General features: G+C 34.1%; 1 pseudogene; it reads right to left on the reverse strand.

Annotated features, from left to right (window-relative positions):
* LOC136839626 (uncharacterized) overlaps positions 1–15,000 on the reverse strand; it is a 44,897-nt pseudogene that overhangs the window by 6,635 nt on the left and 23,262 nt on the right.

Here is a 15,000-nt window from a genome sequence, read left to right on the forward strand (position 1 = left end):
TATTATTATTATTATTATTATTATTATTATTATTATTATTATTATCATCATCATCAAAAATAATATTCAAAGTAACAGGAGACTTAGAATGGAGAAACAAATCCACAATTATGTATTGGTACAAATATATTTGAAAATAAATCTAAACAGAGAGCTTTCCTCAATCAGTTTAGATTTATTTTTAAATATATTTGCACCCATACATAACTGTGGATTAGTTTCTCCATTATTATTATTATTATTATTATTATTATTATTATTATTATTATTATTATTATTATTATTATTATTATTATTATTATTATTATTATTATTATTATTATTATTATTATTATTATTATTATTACACCACGCAACAATTTGTCGTGACTCTTACTGAACTGGCTGGATTGAGTACTGTTTCCATGAAATATGAAAATTAGTAAAGTTGAAGGAGTTAGATAGGTTAAAGGAATGTAAAACTGAACATTAGTAACTTCTACAGTTCAAGATAAATAGCCATAACCACTTTATGTATGCTGTTGCTACAAATGAAACTTGCCTGGTAATGGACTGCCGTGAAAGACAGTACATCAGTACAAATGTTAAATAAATAAAACTGTTTTATGCATAGTTTATGACTATTTAGTTAGTCTATTCAGGTAATAAAATGAATGAAAGAAAGTTTTAACAAACCATTTCCTCATCATAGTGTAATAGTCACTAAGGAAAGATAGAAAGTTTTAAACATCATTTCATGGTAACCGTGTAACATTCATTAATGAATTCAGTAGGCGCTGATTCTGTTAAATATAATTTTTGTTGTTGTTGTTGTTGTCATTATTATGATAGGGTGGTATCCAAAAGAATACAATTTGATCGTTTATGGCCAAATAATGGACATCAGCTAATATCCATCTCATCATCGTTACGAAGGACAAAGTTGACTCACGTGCAGATGGGCGCCGTAACCGGGGTGCCGATGAAGATCCAGTCTGTCTTGGAAGATTCGGCGGACTGAGGCAGGAAGTAAGGACGCTCGTAATGCCCTCGAAGGATGTTCGCCGCCGAGGAGTCGCAGTTGCTCCTGGGGAAAAGGATATGGAATAAGGATGTGTTCTGATAAAGCAATTTGCTCATCGGCAACTTGTTGGTACAGGGAGTTGCTACAGTTTAAAATGAAGGATGCATCTACAATATTACAGATTTCGTAAAGAGAACACAGTTTAACATAATTTTCGATTCTTTGCTTTCAACAAATCTATTTCGGACAATTTAATTTCTTTATTTAGCATAAATTTTGTATTGTATTTCCTCCCCAAAAGGCCAGAAAGCCATTTACGATTTCGTTTGGTCACATTCAAGCAATGATAATATTTATTTTCCTACATGAATGCTTATGAAGTCTCCCTTTCTTTAGACACTTAAATATAATTTTTCATTCATCTACCACTCTCTACAAGACTAATTGTAATAAAATCAATCTCTTTTTATTATACAGTTCAATAGCAAAAAATAAGATAAATGCCATTACCTATCTGAGCCCTATAATATAAAAGGAAAATATGGGCGAGGAAAAAGGGGGCGATGGATTCACCTTATGAAAAATAGATGGCGGTAAGAATGTTAATGGCTCAGAGTAGTGTTTAAATCTATTCTCTCCTTAATAAATGTTTATGCTGTATAACGCTAGGTGCAGGACGTTGTTTTAGAGTACAGAACTTATATATATATCTAAATTCACACTTAACAATTCATGACCAATTACACAATAGGCCTTCAAAGGAGGGTACCTTCCCTGGTGATCTGGCCCTCGTAGCATAATTGATTTTGGTGTAGGTGAACAGTTTGAATTCATGCTGTTTTAACTAAATTTTATGTACATTCCCGTGTTAAATTTTTAAGATATGGAAATTCAACGACCTTCAGTAAGTTCTTTCCGATTTTCCTAAACATTACTAAATTGATGTTTATTTTCAATTTATTTTTATTGTCTCATTATTTTCAATAATGAGAGTATCAGGGAAACAAATATCGAAAGATCTTAATTACAACGTGTTTCATCATCGACCCTTGTTGCTGCTCACCGTAAGCTTAGCAAACGTTAACAACTTGTAATTTGGTTTCTTGTTATTCGTAAACAATTAGCATAAACACCTACATCGCATGAAGATTTTTTTTTCCTCTATTCACAAAGCCACTGGTAATTAGCATACATGAATGAATCAACTGAGCGCGCGTCTAATTTGCATTTATTATCCAGGCGCTCGAAAAGCGACGAAATTGGCCGGCGGTGTGTTTGAATATTTATTCGGCTGCGGAATATTCTGTCCTCGTTGCTAACAGGTCAAGCAAACTATCGGGTTTAATGGGAAATTGCATCTGGCGTTTTCCTTGGTTTAATTGGTTCTCTGCGTTTTCCCCACTCAGTGGCGAGTGTCGTATTCCGATGCCTTACTTGGATGACTATGTTTTAAAAGAAATTTAAAGCACTAATTGTAGACTGTATAGTAAATACGCACACAGTATATATATATATATATATATATATATATATATATATATATATATATATATACATTATATATATATATATATATATATATATATATATATATATATATATATATATATATATATATATATATATATATATATATATATGTGTGTGTGTGTGTTACTATAGATATATATATATATAATATATATATATATATATATATATATATATATATATATATATATATATATATATATATATATATATATATATATATATATATATATATATACACACAGAAGCTCTTCAGAATATTTTTATGTAATATTTACAGATAAACAGCAAAAATTATTTAATGCACCCTATATAAGATACCGGAAAGTGTTCCGGTTAGAACCCTGACTGATATTTTGTAAAAAAAAAAAAAAAAAAAAAGTTTACCTGTCCTAAAACTGATCTTTCAATAACATACTTCTGGAAGCTGGAATTGAAGGGGCCTAGGAAACGGATATGAATCTCACAACATTTGGAATTTTGGCGTAAAAAATTGAAAGGGAATATATTGGAAATGTCGAATCATGCGCGGTTTTGTGAATGACAAGTGAAAAGCAGAATCAAACAGAATTCCAAAATATGATATTTACAACAAAAAAAAAAATAAATAAATAAATAAAAAAAAATGAGTTCACCATGGACGGCCTTAAAGTTGAATTTCTCTCGGTGCCTTTAATGTATGCTTGGGTTCATCAGCTATACTAGTTCACCGTATAATAATGTTAATAAAACAAACAACAAAAGTGACACTTACAATGACTTGGAGTAATGTAACTTTTGTCAATGATTAATGTTAATAATCCTTACCACATACAGTAATGAGCTTGAATGTGCAAACACAAGCGTACACACTGACTTATAGAAAAGAAAAAGTTTCAGGCATTATTCACTTTAAACTAGCCGCGTTGTCCTTTTTCTATTTAATTTATACTAAAAATATCTCTGCAAATATGGAATCAGCAGTAGTATCTCGAAATCTGGAAATTCAAGCTAGTAATCAATAATTACGATTTTTTGTCCATGATGAAGTTGTATGTCACTTTTTCCTTGAGCTGAATCTGGGGGAAAACTGCTGCTCTCAGCATCCATCGATTTTCTAACAGGCGTTCTTTTTAAAAGTCTACTAATATAAATTCCAAATTATGGAAGGTTTCCGACAATTCACCGAACAATTCAGACACCTAACTTAACTTTATTTGCCTTAGAAATGTTGGTATTTTGTCATAACCCTGCGACCTATAAAATATGTCAAATTATTAACAACTGAGTCAGTGAAAAGAAACAGATCTTAAAAAGGCAGGTAATAAATTTCCTTTAATGACACAATTCTTGAGAATATTCCTATCAAAATTACCAGCTGCTATTGAAGCAAGAGCCCGTTCTGGAGTAATGTTAGCTTAAGACACCAATAACACAGCAACCACTTACCACCCGATGTACCAAGGCTCCCCAAGCATATTAGCCCTCTCGTGCGACATGTTAAAGACGTGTCTGAGGTTCATGAAGTCTGTCTGGTACGGGAAGAACTGGCAGTCGCGCTCGAAGTTCTCCAGGACGGGAGAATCGTCGGCGTAGATCGACTTGAAGAACTCAAAGGAGAACGACTGAGGCGCCGTCCAGTTCCTCTGTCCGTCCGTCACCACCACCGGGCGGCCGCTGTAAGCGTACCTGCAGCAGGCAAGAATGCTTGTGACATTAGCGAAAAGAGAGAGAGAGAGAGAGAGAGAGAGAGAGAGAGAGAGAGAGAGAGAGATAATAATAATAATAATAATAATAATAATAATAATAATAATAATAATAATAATAATAATAATAATAATAACACTTCCAAACTTACTTCCGTTCAAATTCAGCTGGCGTGATCGTACTGACTCGCTCCACGCGAGTCACGTGTCGACACATGCTGCATTCGACGGGCGGCCGGAATATATCCTGTACCGAGGATGGCATCTCAATGGTGCACTGGAATGACAAAACAAAAGAAAATTAACAAGATACCTTAAGGTTGCTTCTGACTAAAACTACGCAGAACGGTGTTTTTACTTTCCTACTTTAGGGCTCTTTTAAGTAAGCTGAATAAATATCAACATCGGCATGATTGATAGAACGTCGCTTTTGCTGAGCGTAATTTATTTTTTTCCAGGAATTTTGCACGTAACATTGCTTTTATTCATTTTTATAGGTTATATTTCATAAAGTTATATACAGAAAGTTGCTTCTACTTTCATAATCGTAAGAGCATTAGGTATAAGGTAATAAACGAGTTCAAAGCTGCTTATACTTATCATAAATTTGGTAAAAATGAATATCGAATGTACGTATGATTGATATTTGAAAACCTCATCCTTGAAGATGCTGCTCAAAAATGAAATGCAAGGTGCTTGTCATCCCATCGAAAGAAACTTTACATGTAAATGAAAAATAAACAAGGAAAAGACGCGAAAGAAAAAGAAAGAAAAGAAGATCCAGCAAATTAATAAATAATTCAATAAATAAATAGATAAATAAATAAACAAATAACTGAGTAAACACATCCGCACCAACCAACATCCCCGATTCTCCCACATTTCCGGGCGTCGGGAGGAGAGAGTTTATTGTAGCGAAAATTCCATTCTGTCCCTGAATGAAATACATTCATATTCATAGAAAACGTCATAGTCCGGAATTATGATTCAACCCTTAGAGGTCAGACGTCACGGGATTTCTAGGATTGCGCAGGACCTCTTCTAACATTTGCATTCAGATTTTTCGGGTTTTCCGAAATCTGAATGTCAACACGGCGAAAGGTTTTATCAGATAGATGAATATACTTGAATTCACTTCGTCACTAGGTAGGGCGTTTGGCTGAGATTATGTTCAGAGAATGAACAGGCTTTCTCTTATTTATTAAAGTTAAGACCTGCATTGCTCAAGACGTTTTTATGTATATTTAAATAACCTGCCACAAAAATGGAGAAAGCTGATAAATATTTATATAAATCAGTGTCGCAATGCAGCACAATGGCCAGCTTGGTGACCTTCACCTGAGCCTAAAAAACAAAATTAGCTTCTAAACTAAATCTGATGAAAGATATTGAAAGTTGTTTGAACCAGTACAAACCTTACATAGTTTAAAGTAGTTTTCATATTTAGACTTTTAATACGGCAAAAATTTACTAAATAGAGGATAAATCATACTGCGTTGTTATTAGATGTTAGATATAGAGATTAAACATTGCCTGCAAAAAAGAGTGACATGGCAGAGGTATAGAGCAGAGCAGCGTTAAATGACCTGCATTAAAAGGAATAGAAAAAAAAATTATCTAAAAGAGTAAGAATCTTAACCTTGTAAATCAATACACGAATTGTACGAAACGCTATAGGTGTTGAGGGTGGGCAAAGACCGTCCTTGGACCACCCTACCCATCCGACCAGATAGGGAGCTGTGCCCTTAAATACATTAGTAAGTAATCGTGTAATTACTATTGGCATAATGATTTGGCCTACGCAGTCAGCTGGGATACGGCACCTAAGCTTAAGTTAGTTAGGATGTATCCCTACTGGCACTATAGTTATAAGTTTCAGGCAATGTTCCTTAGGTGCCTATGGGCCTGCATCTCCTTAGGAATAGGGTAGGGTCAGCTACGTTAGAATCTATCGAAGTAATCACTACTGGTTTCCATTGGGGGATGTGCACTGTAGGCATTACTTAAGGGTGTTTACAGTGTCCCTTTGGTCCTTAGCTGCACCCACTTTTTAGCCTTTTATTTTACCTCCATTCTCGTTTCCTATCTTCAAACTTGCTGTCCAACCTCTGTAACTATTACTTCTAAACGCAACTGAGGAGTTGTCCCCAGTTCCGCCTTCAAGTCCTTGTACTCTACCTCTGTTGTTTTCTGGGTCTACTGATCTTGCTGTCTTTAAGCGATGGACCGCCGAAAGTGCTCCAGTGCTTGACCTGACAAGCTAAATTTTTAATTACTAATGGCATGATATTGGAGGCACTCCTTTGAATCGGATCTCCCATTGCCACTCCTTTTGTCGTCACCCCCGACATGGAAGGCTTTTAGAAAGCGTTACAGAAACTCGCAACAGGCTCTAGGAGTCTCGCATAAGCAGCAATGGGTCGCAATGAAGGCCTAAAACCCAACATGGCCATCGAGATTGACATTCAAAAGCGCAAAACATCAAGCTAGATATATCTGACATTCCGATTGATCTCAAAAAGGGATGTAGATTGGTATAGCACTCTCCCTAGAGGTTACATTTGATTGTTAACTTAATTAGAAGAATAATTTCTGAAGTTAGATACTTGTGGAAATTTGAAAGGCATGATATCCTGGTAACTTCTTTATCAATAGGACATTTTAATCTTAACTTTCATATGCAGCTAAATAAGAAATTCTTGTCAAAAAATGTTGTATCCAGGTGTATAGATGAAGCACTTATCAACTATGATTCCTCTGGGGTTCGAGTTTTTCCTGAGGCATAGTAAATCGGATACTAAACGATATTTGTGGACACACGCAAACACACACACAAACACACACGCACACAAACATACATATACGTGTATACATGATGTAATACAATTGTGTTGGCCTGTCACCGTAATTAATTTTGATTGTTGAAGTTATTTCAGCGTATATAGTTCACGAAATAGATTGCTCTAACTGTATATGGATTCATTGATTGACTGATGTAATATGATCAACTAGTCACAACAACTATGGCCAATGAAACTGTTGAACATTGCACTGTAATATTGCCAAATATTTCAAAAGTTATTTTGGCATGATTAACTACCCATCTTTTGGCAGAAAATTCTTTCTTATTAGAATTAAGCAAAAGTTATGCGCAGCTGTAATTTCTATTAAATAATTTTTCTTATGATTGCTTTTCTTTTACATATGCTACCGCTCTGTAGTCCCCTGGGTCTCATTGTGACCCATAACTCAACTTCCCCAACCCCATAGCAAGTTTTTGTATTTGATTATAAGTAGTTGTATCTCCTTCCTCCCCTCACATGTTGCCTTCTGAAACATTTATTCTATTTTGTAGCTAATTTTCGTCCTAAAAAAATATTAACTTTACTATGATAATACGCATTAAACACTCATTTAACTCATTAGCATAAGTTTACTATGAAGCAAACTTGATATACATGGTAGAGAATATTTTAAGTTTCTTTTTACGTTCGTTAATGGATGCGGGTAATATGAAACTGCACTTTGGCTTAATGAACAGTACATTTTTCAAAGGCTAAGCTAGCATAGCGAGGACTGCCTTCTTTATTTCTTCTGTCAGTGTGTCTGCCTGTCTAGCTATTTATATGTATGTGTGCTATATATGTATATATATAACACACAACACACATATATATATATATACACACACTATATATATATACATAGCAAACACCAACGGAATAAGAAGGCCGTTTATGATAAGTGAGTAGAAATCTAGCATAGATAAAACAAAAAATATCCCATATGAAAATTAGGACCCCATGTTGAGAGGAAAGATTTGGTTACAACACATTCAGTGTTATCAAGCCCTCGGGAAAAAATACTAGGAGACTAGGATGGAGAATTCAGAATGAATAGCGATGGCGTAAGCTTAATCAGTTATTTTGTGTAAGTTAAAAGAATCTTCGTCTTGTAGACTGATAGAGAACGAAGTTAACTTTATCTCGTGAAGCACTAGAGAGAGAGAGAGAGAGAGAGAGAGAGAGAGAGAGAGAGAGAGAGAGAGAGAGAGAGAGAGAGAGGAGACTGGTGTAATACATTTTCATGCCGTGCATTGTTTTAGCCTTTGAAAAGGGGAAAAAAAGGCCAGTCTTAATGGGCAGAAGCCTTTGTCCGGATCCGCACAAAAATTTCATTAAGGTCGAAATGAAAGAAACTGAACGCTTTCAAAGACGAAAAAAAAAAAAAGAAACTTCAGCGTGAAAGAGAAGATAAAGGACGTTTTGGGTAAGGAGTGCTCTGTACTAATTAATTTTCTTTTGGGTACTACGGCCACAGCTTTGAAAAATTGAGAAAAAGACATAGAGACAAAATGAGCGAGAATAGAAAGAGAGAGCATATATATATATATATATATATATATATATATATATATATATATATATATATATATATATATATATATATATATATATATATATATATATAATGTTCTTTCATAGTGAAAATTGCGTTTGTGAATATTCATTTCCGTAAAGGTGTAATGAGAGAGAGAGAGAGAGAGAGAGAGAGAGAGAGAGAGAGAGAGAGAGAGAGAGAGAGAGAGAGAGAGAGAATAGATTTAAGCACATTACACGCAGATGTAAATGCACAGAATTTAGTGATGATTTTCCAAAGCATTCTGGAATCAGCATCCAACCAGACATCTGCCCGGTTCACACGGCGGCATAAACCTATTACCGACTCAAAATTCCTTCCTGTGAAATAGTTTCTCCCTCATGGAGCATTTGGCTCAGTGTAAATGCTGGTGTGTGTTTTTGACAGGATTCACGACTGAGTTTCTGGAAGGGAAAAGTTTTATTTTTATTTCAATAGAATTGTCGTTTTCCTTAACTAATTTATCTTTCATAATAATATGTTTTCTTTAATAATATTTAAGATGGACTCTAAGGGAGATTTATTGCTCCTCAACTTAATGTGCTAGTAAATTTCAAACAATCTGATTCGAAACATTTCATATGTCCACCAGAATCCTTTTTTTTTCTTGCGCGAGGTTTGGATAAATTATGTTGAAATGCATTTTGAGAACGCACGAAAATGCAATATATATTTATCCCTCCTTATGATCTAGCATTTTTTTTTATAATTTATTTTCGACATCTTTTTGAAAAATTTTATTTTTGCAATATTTTCCTAGTAGAACCTTCAAAATACAAGACGAAATTTAGTTTGGCAATGTTCATAAATATACCTTGGGGAGAATTGTTACTCTTAATGTGCTTCTGATTTGTGGAATAATATGATCTCGAACAAGTCTGAGAATGTTAACCTTAATAAATGAATGAATACATACAAATGAAAACCAAACTAAATATATAGACAAAGGCATAACTCGAAAAGGGAGCAAATTAATTAACAGATAGGAATAGCAATGTTATACGATAAATAATAATAAAAAAAGTAAATAAGGAATGTTATATGATAAATAATAATAAAAAACTAAATAAGTAATGTTACAGTATATGACAAATAATAAAAAAAAGGGGAAACAGTTATGTGGTAAACAATAATAAAAAGTAAAACGCAATGATAAAAAATAATGAAAAGTAGAATAGCTGATGAAACAGACGCATAACATGAGAATTCTTCTTCTTCTTGTTTGTTATTATTTCAACTGAAACTTTCCTAGCAAATGATATCAACTTCTAATACTACATAGATTTTTATGCATGCATCTAACAGCAAAAGAGTTCTGTAATTACTGTTAAATCTTAATATCCCCTCCAGAATGCTATACACCATAAGGAAAACGCTAAACTCACACACATACTTATACATCCATCCATCCATCCATACTTATGTAGATAAAAATATACGCACGCGCGCACACACACATACACATACATACACACACACACACACACACACACACACACACACACATATATATATATATTCGCCCATACTATCTTTTTATCAGTACTTTGAATCAATCTATACTTCTTTTTCTGTATATATAAATACATGTATGTATATATACACAAACCACACACGCATATACTGTATATGTATATATATATATATATATATATATATATATATATATATATATATATATATATATATATATATATATATATATAATTATAATACATATTATAACCTTGCATTTGCAAAATATAAATATTTCTTTACCTAAAAAACTCTTGCAAATTTAAGAGGAAATCATAGAAAATGTGGTTGAATTAATATTGACAGTGCATGATTCAAATAGCGTTGGAAGTAAATCTTATGGCCGTTCCCTTTTCTTTTACATTTTTTAACTAGAGATGCCACCTCCCTACGTAAATTTTTGTAGAATGAAATAGAATATAGAATTTAGGCCAAAAGGCCAAGCACTTAGACTTTTGAGGTCATTCAGCGCTGAAAGGGAATTTGAGAGTAAGGAGGTTTGAAAAGTTCAACAGGAGGAAAACCTCGCAGTTGTACTATAAAATAATTGTTAGGAGAGGGTGAAGAGTAGGAAGGAGAAATATAATATGAACGGTGGTACAGTAAAAGGAATGAAGGGGTTGCAGCTAGGGACCGAAGGGACGCTGCAAGGAACCTTGAGTAATGCCCACGATAAACCACGTGGGTAGGTTATGTATGGATTAATTGTCTCAGTTGGTCTGTCTAACAATTGCAACATTAAATTTCTCATTTGATATAACATAAAATGAAGATTAATTCATTACATTTGATTTCTTTCATAAGAATATTCAAAGAGATGATTTCAAAGATAGTGTACGCCTTTTTCGTACAGTCCGAGGATTTCTCTAAAACAATTATATATCTGACATTCTTTCGTTCAGATGCCGAAGAAGGCAACAAAATATTCAAGGTCTTGTGAAGTCAGGAAGCACAGAAAGGAAGAAACAATAATGTGGCCTCGTGAAAATGGGGATAAATCAGACATTAATGAAGATAGTAGAGGAAACTGCACACAGAATCCATTATCTAGTACGATTAGAGAGATGCTTATTATATTCATAAAGGAATATTTATCCTTCATACCTTTAAACCACAGAGAGAGAGAGAGAGAGAGAGAGAGAGAGAGAGAGAGAGAGAGAGAGAGAGAGTAGAATCCTATGTATTTTCTCAAAAGAGTTTTGAATGCAATTACAATTCCTAACAAACCCTCAAAGCACTGAAAGAGCCTTTGTCTCTTTGATATCTTGGAACCTGAGAGAGAGAGAGAGAGAGAGAGAGAGAGAGAGAGAGAGAGAGAGAGAGAGAGAGAGAGAGAGAGAGAGAGAGAGAGAGAGAGAGAGGGGGGCACATAATCATATGTTTGTCCCCGAATTTTTTCTTTTAATGAAATCGCAAATCCCAACAGACCTTCAAAGCACCTGCCGACCCTTTGTCAAAGCTTGATGAAAACGATGTTGATGCAAAGGAGATTAAAGAGATGATTTCTTCTGTGTCTGCTCTGACAGGAAGCTCTTGCTGCATTTGTGTGGTTTCCTTTGTGTTCAGTCTTACAACACTATTACCTAGAATATATAATTATATTTATCTTTATCTACGAAGTTCATTTGTTTATATTCATGTTATAAAAGGAAAATTGGTTATTTGTTGTTTTATTTCCCCTCGGTAATAGTTGTTATCTGATTTTCAAATAAAGAAAACCCTTGTTTCAAGAATTACAGTTCAAAAGACGTAATTTTTCGTACCCCACAACGTTTAGCGCAATATTTAGCTCTAAATTAATTTTGCTGATTTAGTAACAAAGTCTGTTAAGGAACATTTCAACTGATAAGTTACCATTTTTCTTAGCAAATGATTTCTTTACAAATAATATGAGGATAAAAATTACGTTTGTGATATCAAATGAGGTATCCTATTCATTAGTTTTTATATAGAAAGACTACTGTACATAACGCTCACGATTTTTTTTTTCATGGTAAATAAGATTATCCATCCTATGAATTGAGGACCACTCTAATGAAGGAATTCAAGGCGAAAGCACTTGGAGGAATTCAAAGACGTAAACAAATGAAGAAATTAATGGACGAAAAACAACCTCACTGGAATTGCTATGCGGCAAAGCTTAATGGAATTCCTTGATTAGCGAATTACTCAGACTCGAAGAAGAAATGGAGGGAAGAATTTGTGAGGGTTTCCTCCTGCAAAGACCTAATTAAAGCCTAAGGCGATATTCTGAATAGGTGCAGGTTCTGGAGGTACCTTCAGGGGATCCCATCAGTTCTCACAGTATTTCTCTGGGAGGATTTTTTTTTTTTTTCGGCAAAAAGTGTTTAAAGCGTGAGGCTCTGTATAGCTGGGTGTGTACTAATGTGTTTGTATCCGTACATTTTTAAATACATGTATGAATGCTTGTGTAATTGTATATATATATACATATATATATATATATATATATATATATATATATATATATATATATATATATATATGTGTGTGCGTAAAAGGAGTGTGCTTTTGTGTGCATGCGTGTTTATTTATATATATATATATATATATATATATATATATATATATATATATATATATATGTGTGTGTGTGTGTGTGTGTGTGTGTGTGTGTGTGTGTGTGTGTGTGTGTGTGTATGTTTAAGAAGAGAAGATTAAATGTAGAAAAGAGAAATCGAGCAATAAGACAAGAAAGTGACATCCATAAATCGTTGACGATGAGTAACGACAATAATTCTCAAGATCAGAAAGAAGTAATGAGTAAATAAGTAAAAGGAGAGATAACTAACGATAACAAGGCGGTTTTAAATAAGGTAAGTAATACGCAAGTAAAAGCGATAGGTCGAGTACAAAAGAAAAGTTATAAGCTAAATCATTATTTTCAGATGCAGAACGAAATAAAACAAGTGAAGAAAAATGTTTTTCTATTTAGCTTTGAAAAGAAGAGATGAAACTAAATTCAAGAAAACAAGAAAAAGTTTATGTTGGAAAAGCTTTCTTTTACAGATAATTTAAAACGGAATAAGAAAGACCAAGAAAACACAACAAGAAATATATTGGGTTTCATAAACCACAAAAAGGATAGTGAACCAAACAAAAAAAGCCATACAGAATAAAAAAAAAATAGCTGAAAACGAACAAACGCACGCTCCAAGGGACAAGAGAATATCTTCATCAGAAATGACAGAAAATGGCAACGAGCAGGAAAAAATGCGTGGCTAAATGAACCCTTCTTCATAAGAATAGCAGGACCGAAATATAGAAACCTCGCGCACATACGCGACTGGGATCGATGACCGCGAGCCTTCTAGCAAGAAAGCCAATACAGTGTGGCGCCGTGAATAGCAACCTCGTAACTCATGCAACGTATCGCTTCAATATCGCCCGAGGCTCCTTGGCAACGGGGCTGGTGCGGGCTGGGAAAAAATATAGCGGTAATTTAGTGAGTAGGAACCGCAGGGAGAACCGGATTATTTCATAGAGTTCAGTAAGAAGAGGCCACGGATTGAGACGGAATATTCCGCAGATAACTCAGAATGTAGGACCCATGAGATCAATAATATTATTCCAGAGGTATTTTACTAAACAATTACTACAGAGTACCACGTTGTTCCGCAGATATTGTAGTGTAGGAGCCATATGATGAAGCATAATGCTTTCGAGATATTTCAGAGAGCAGGAGCAGCAGAGAGATGCGGATAATTCCTCAGATAACTCAGAGAATAGGAAACAGAATAAGCATACTGTTCCAAAGATAATTTAATAAGTAGTGACAAAAAGGAGAAACAGATTGTGCCGCAGATATTTTGGAATGTAGGAGAAATAGGATTAAGCAGAATATATTAGAGATTTTTCAGCAACGGGAACTAAACGGAGAAACAATACTCCACTGAATTCAGTAAACAGAAACGACATAATTAAACACAGTATTCCAGAGACGGCTCAGTAAGTAGGGACTACACAGTAAAGCCCAGCATTCAACGAACTGTTCAACAGGCAGGAACAACAAAGGGAAGCAGATGATAACAGACATAGTTCATTAAAGAAGAACCAAAGTACGAATGAATATCTAGACAGTTCTTTTTATTCATTTACACTAACAACCTCACACTCTCACGCTCACGTGTGAGATTTAGGTCAGAAGTTGCTGTCTTTGAGAGTTCCATCGATCGAGCCTCCCTTAACGACTGGAATTCGTGCCATGTCTTGCATTTGACAGGGGTAATTATGCACCCATAAAAGCTTTTAGCCCTTCCCTGTTACTTAAGACTTCAGGTTTTGCTCTTGGACTCTGGCATTTACTTCTTTAGCTGCCTTTCGAACTTTTATACGTTTTATATATACATTTCTATTTTAATCACTACATATAATTTTTTTTATAGCTCTTACACTCTCATTGTTTTTTTTATAACCTAAAAATTGGTGATATTCTATTACGCTTTACATAAGAAATTGAGGTAAAGTCTCCATTATATCATATCTAGAATGACATACTTATTCGCCAGTTGTCATGGAATATCCTTCGTTGTACTTTTATATTCACTCCGCGCCATCTTTCTGTTGCTACTTATTTCTTTTTTTATAATTTTTAATAGGTTGTCCACTTTTATTTTGATTCTTATCAGCACGGTGTTAATTTACACCTAGACACACATTTCAAGCATTTATATTCGTCCCTTCATTTACACAGGTGTTTAATGTTATTTTAGTCGAGTGAATTTCAGTTCTATATTTCCGTTTTGAATAATTTAACGCCTACATGGCGAGCCGCTTCTTAAAAGATGTAAGCACCGACTTTGGAATTAATGTTGTAGTTTTCCTAAT

This window comes from Macrobrachium rosenbergii, chromosome 6 (assembly GCF_040412425.1).
Source record: "Macrobrachium rosenbergii isolate ZJJX-2024 chromosome 6, ASM4041242v1, whole genome shotgun sequence".
NCBI classification, from domain to species: domain Eukaryota; kingdom Metazoa; phylum Arthropoda; class Malacostraca; order Decapoda; family Palaemonidae; genus Macrobrachium; species Macrobrachium rosenbergii.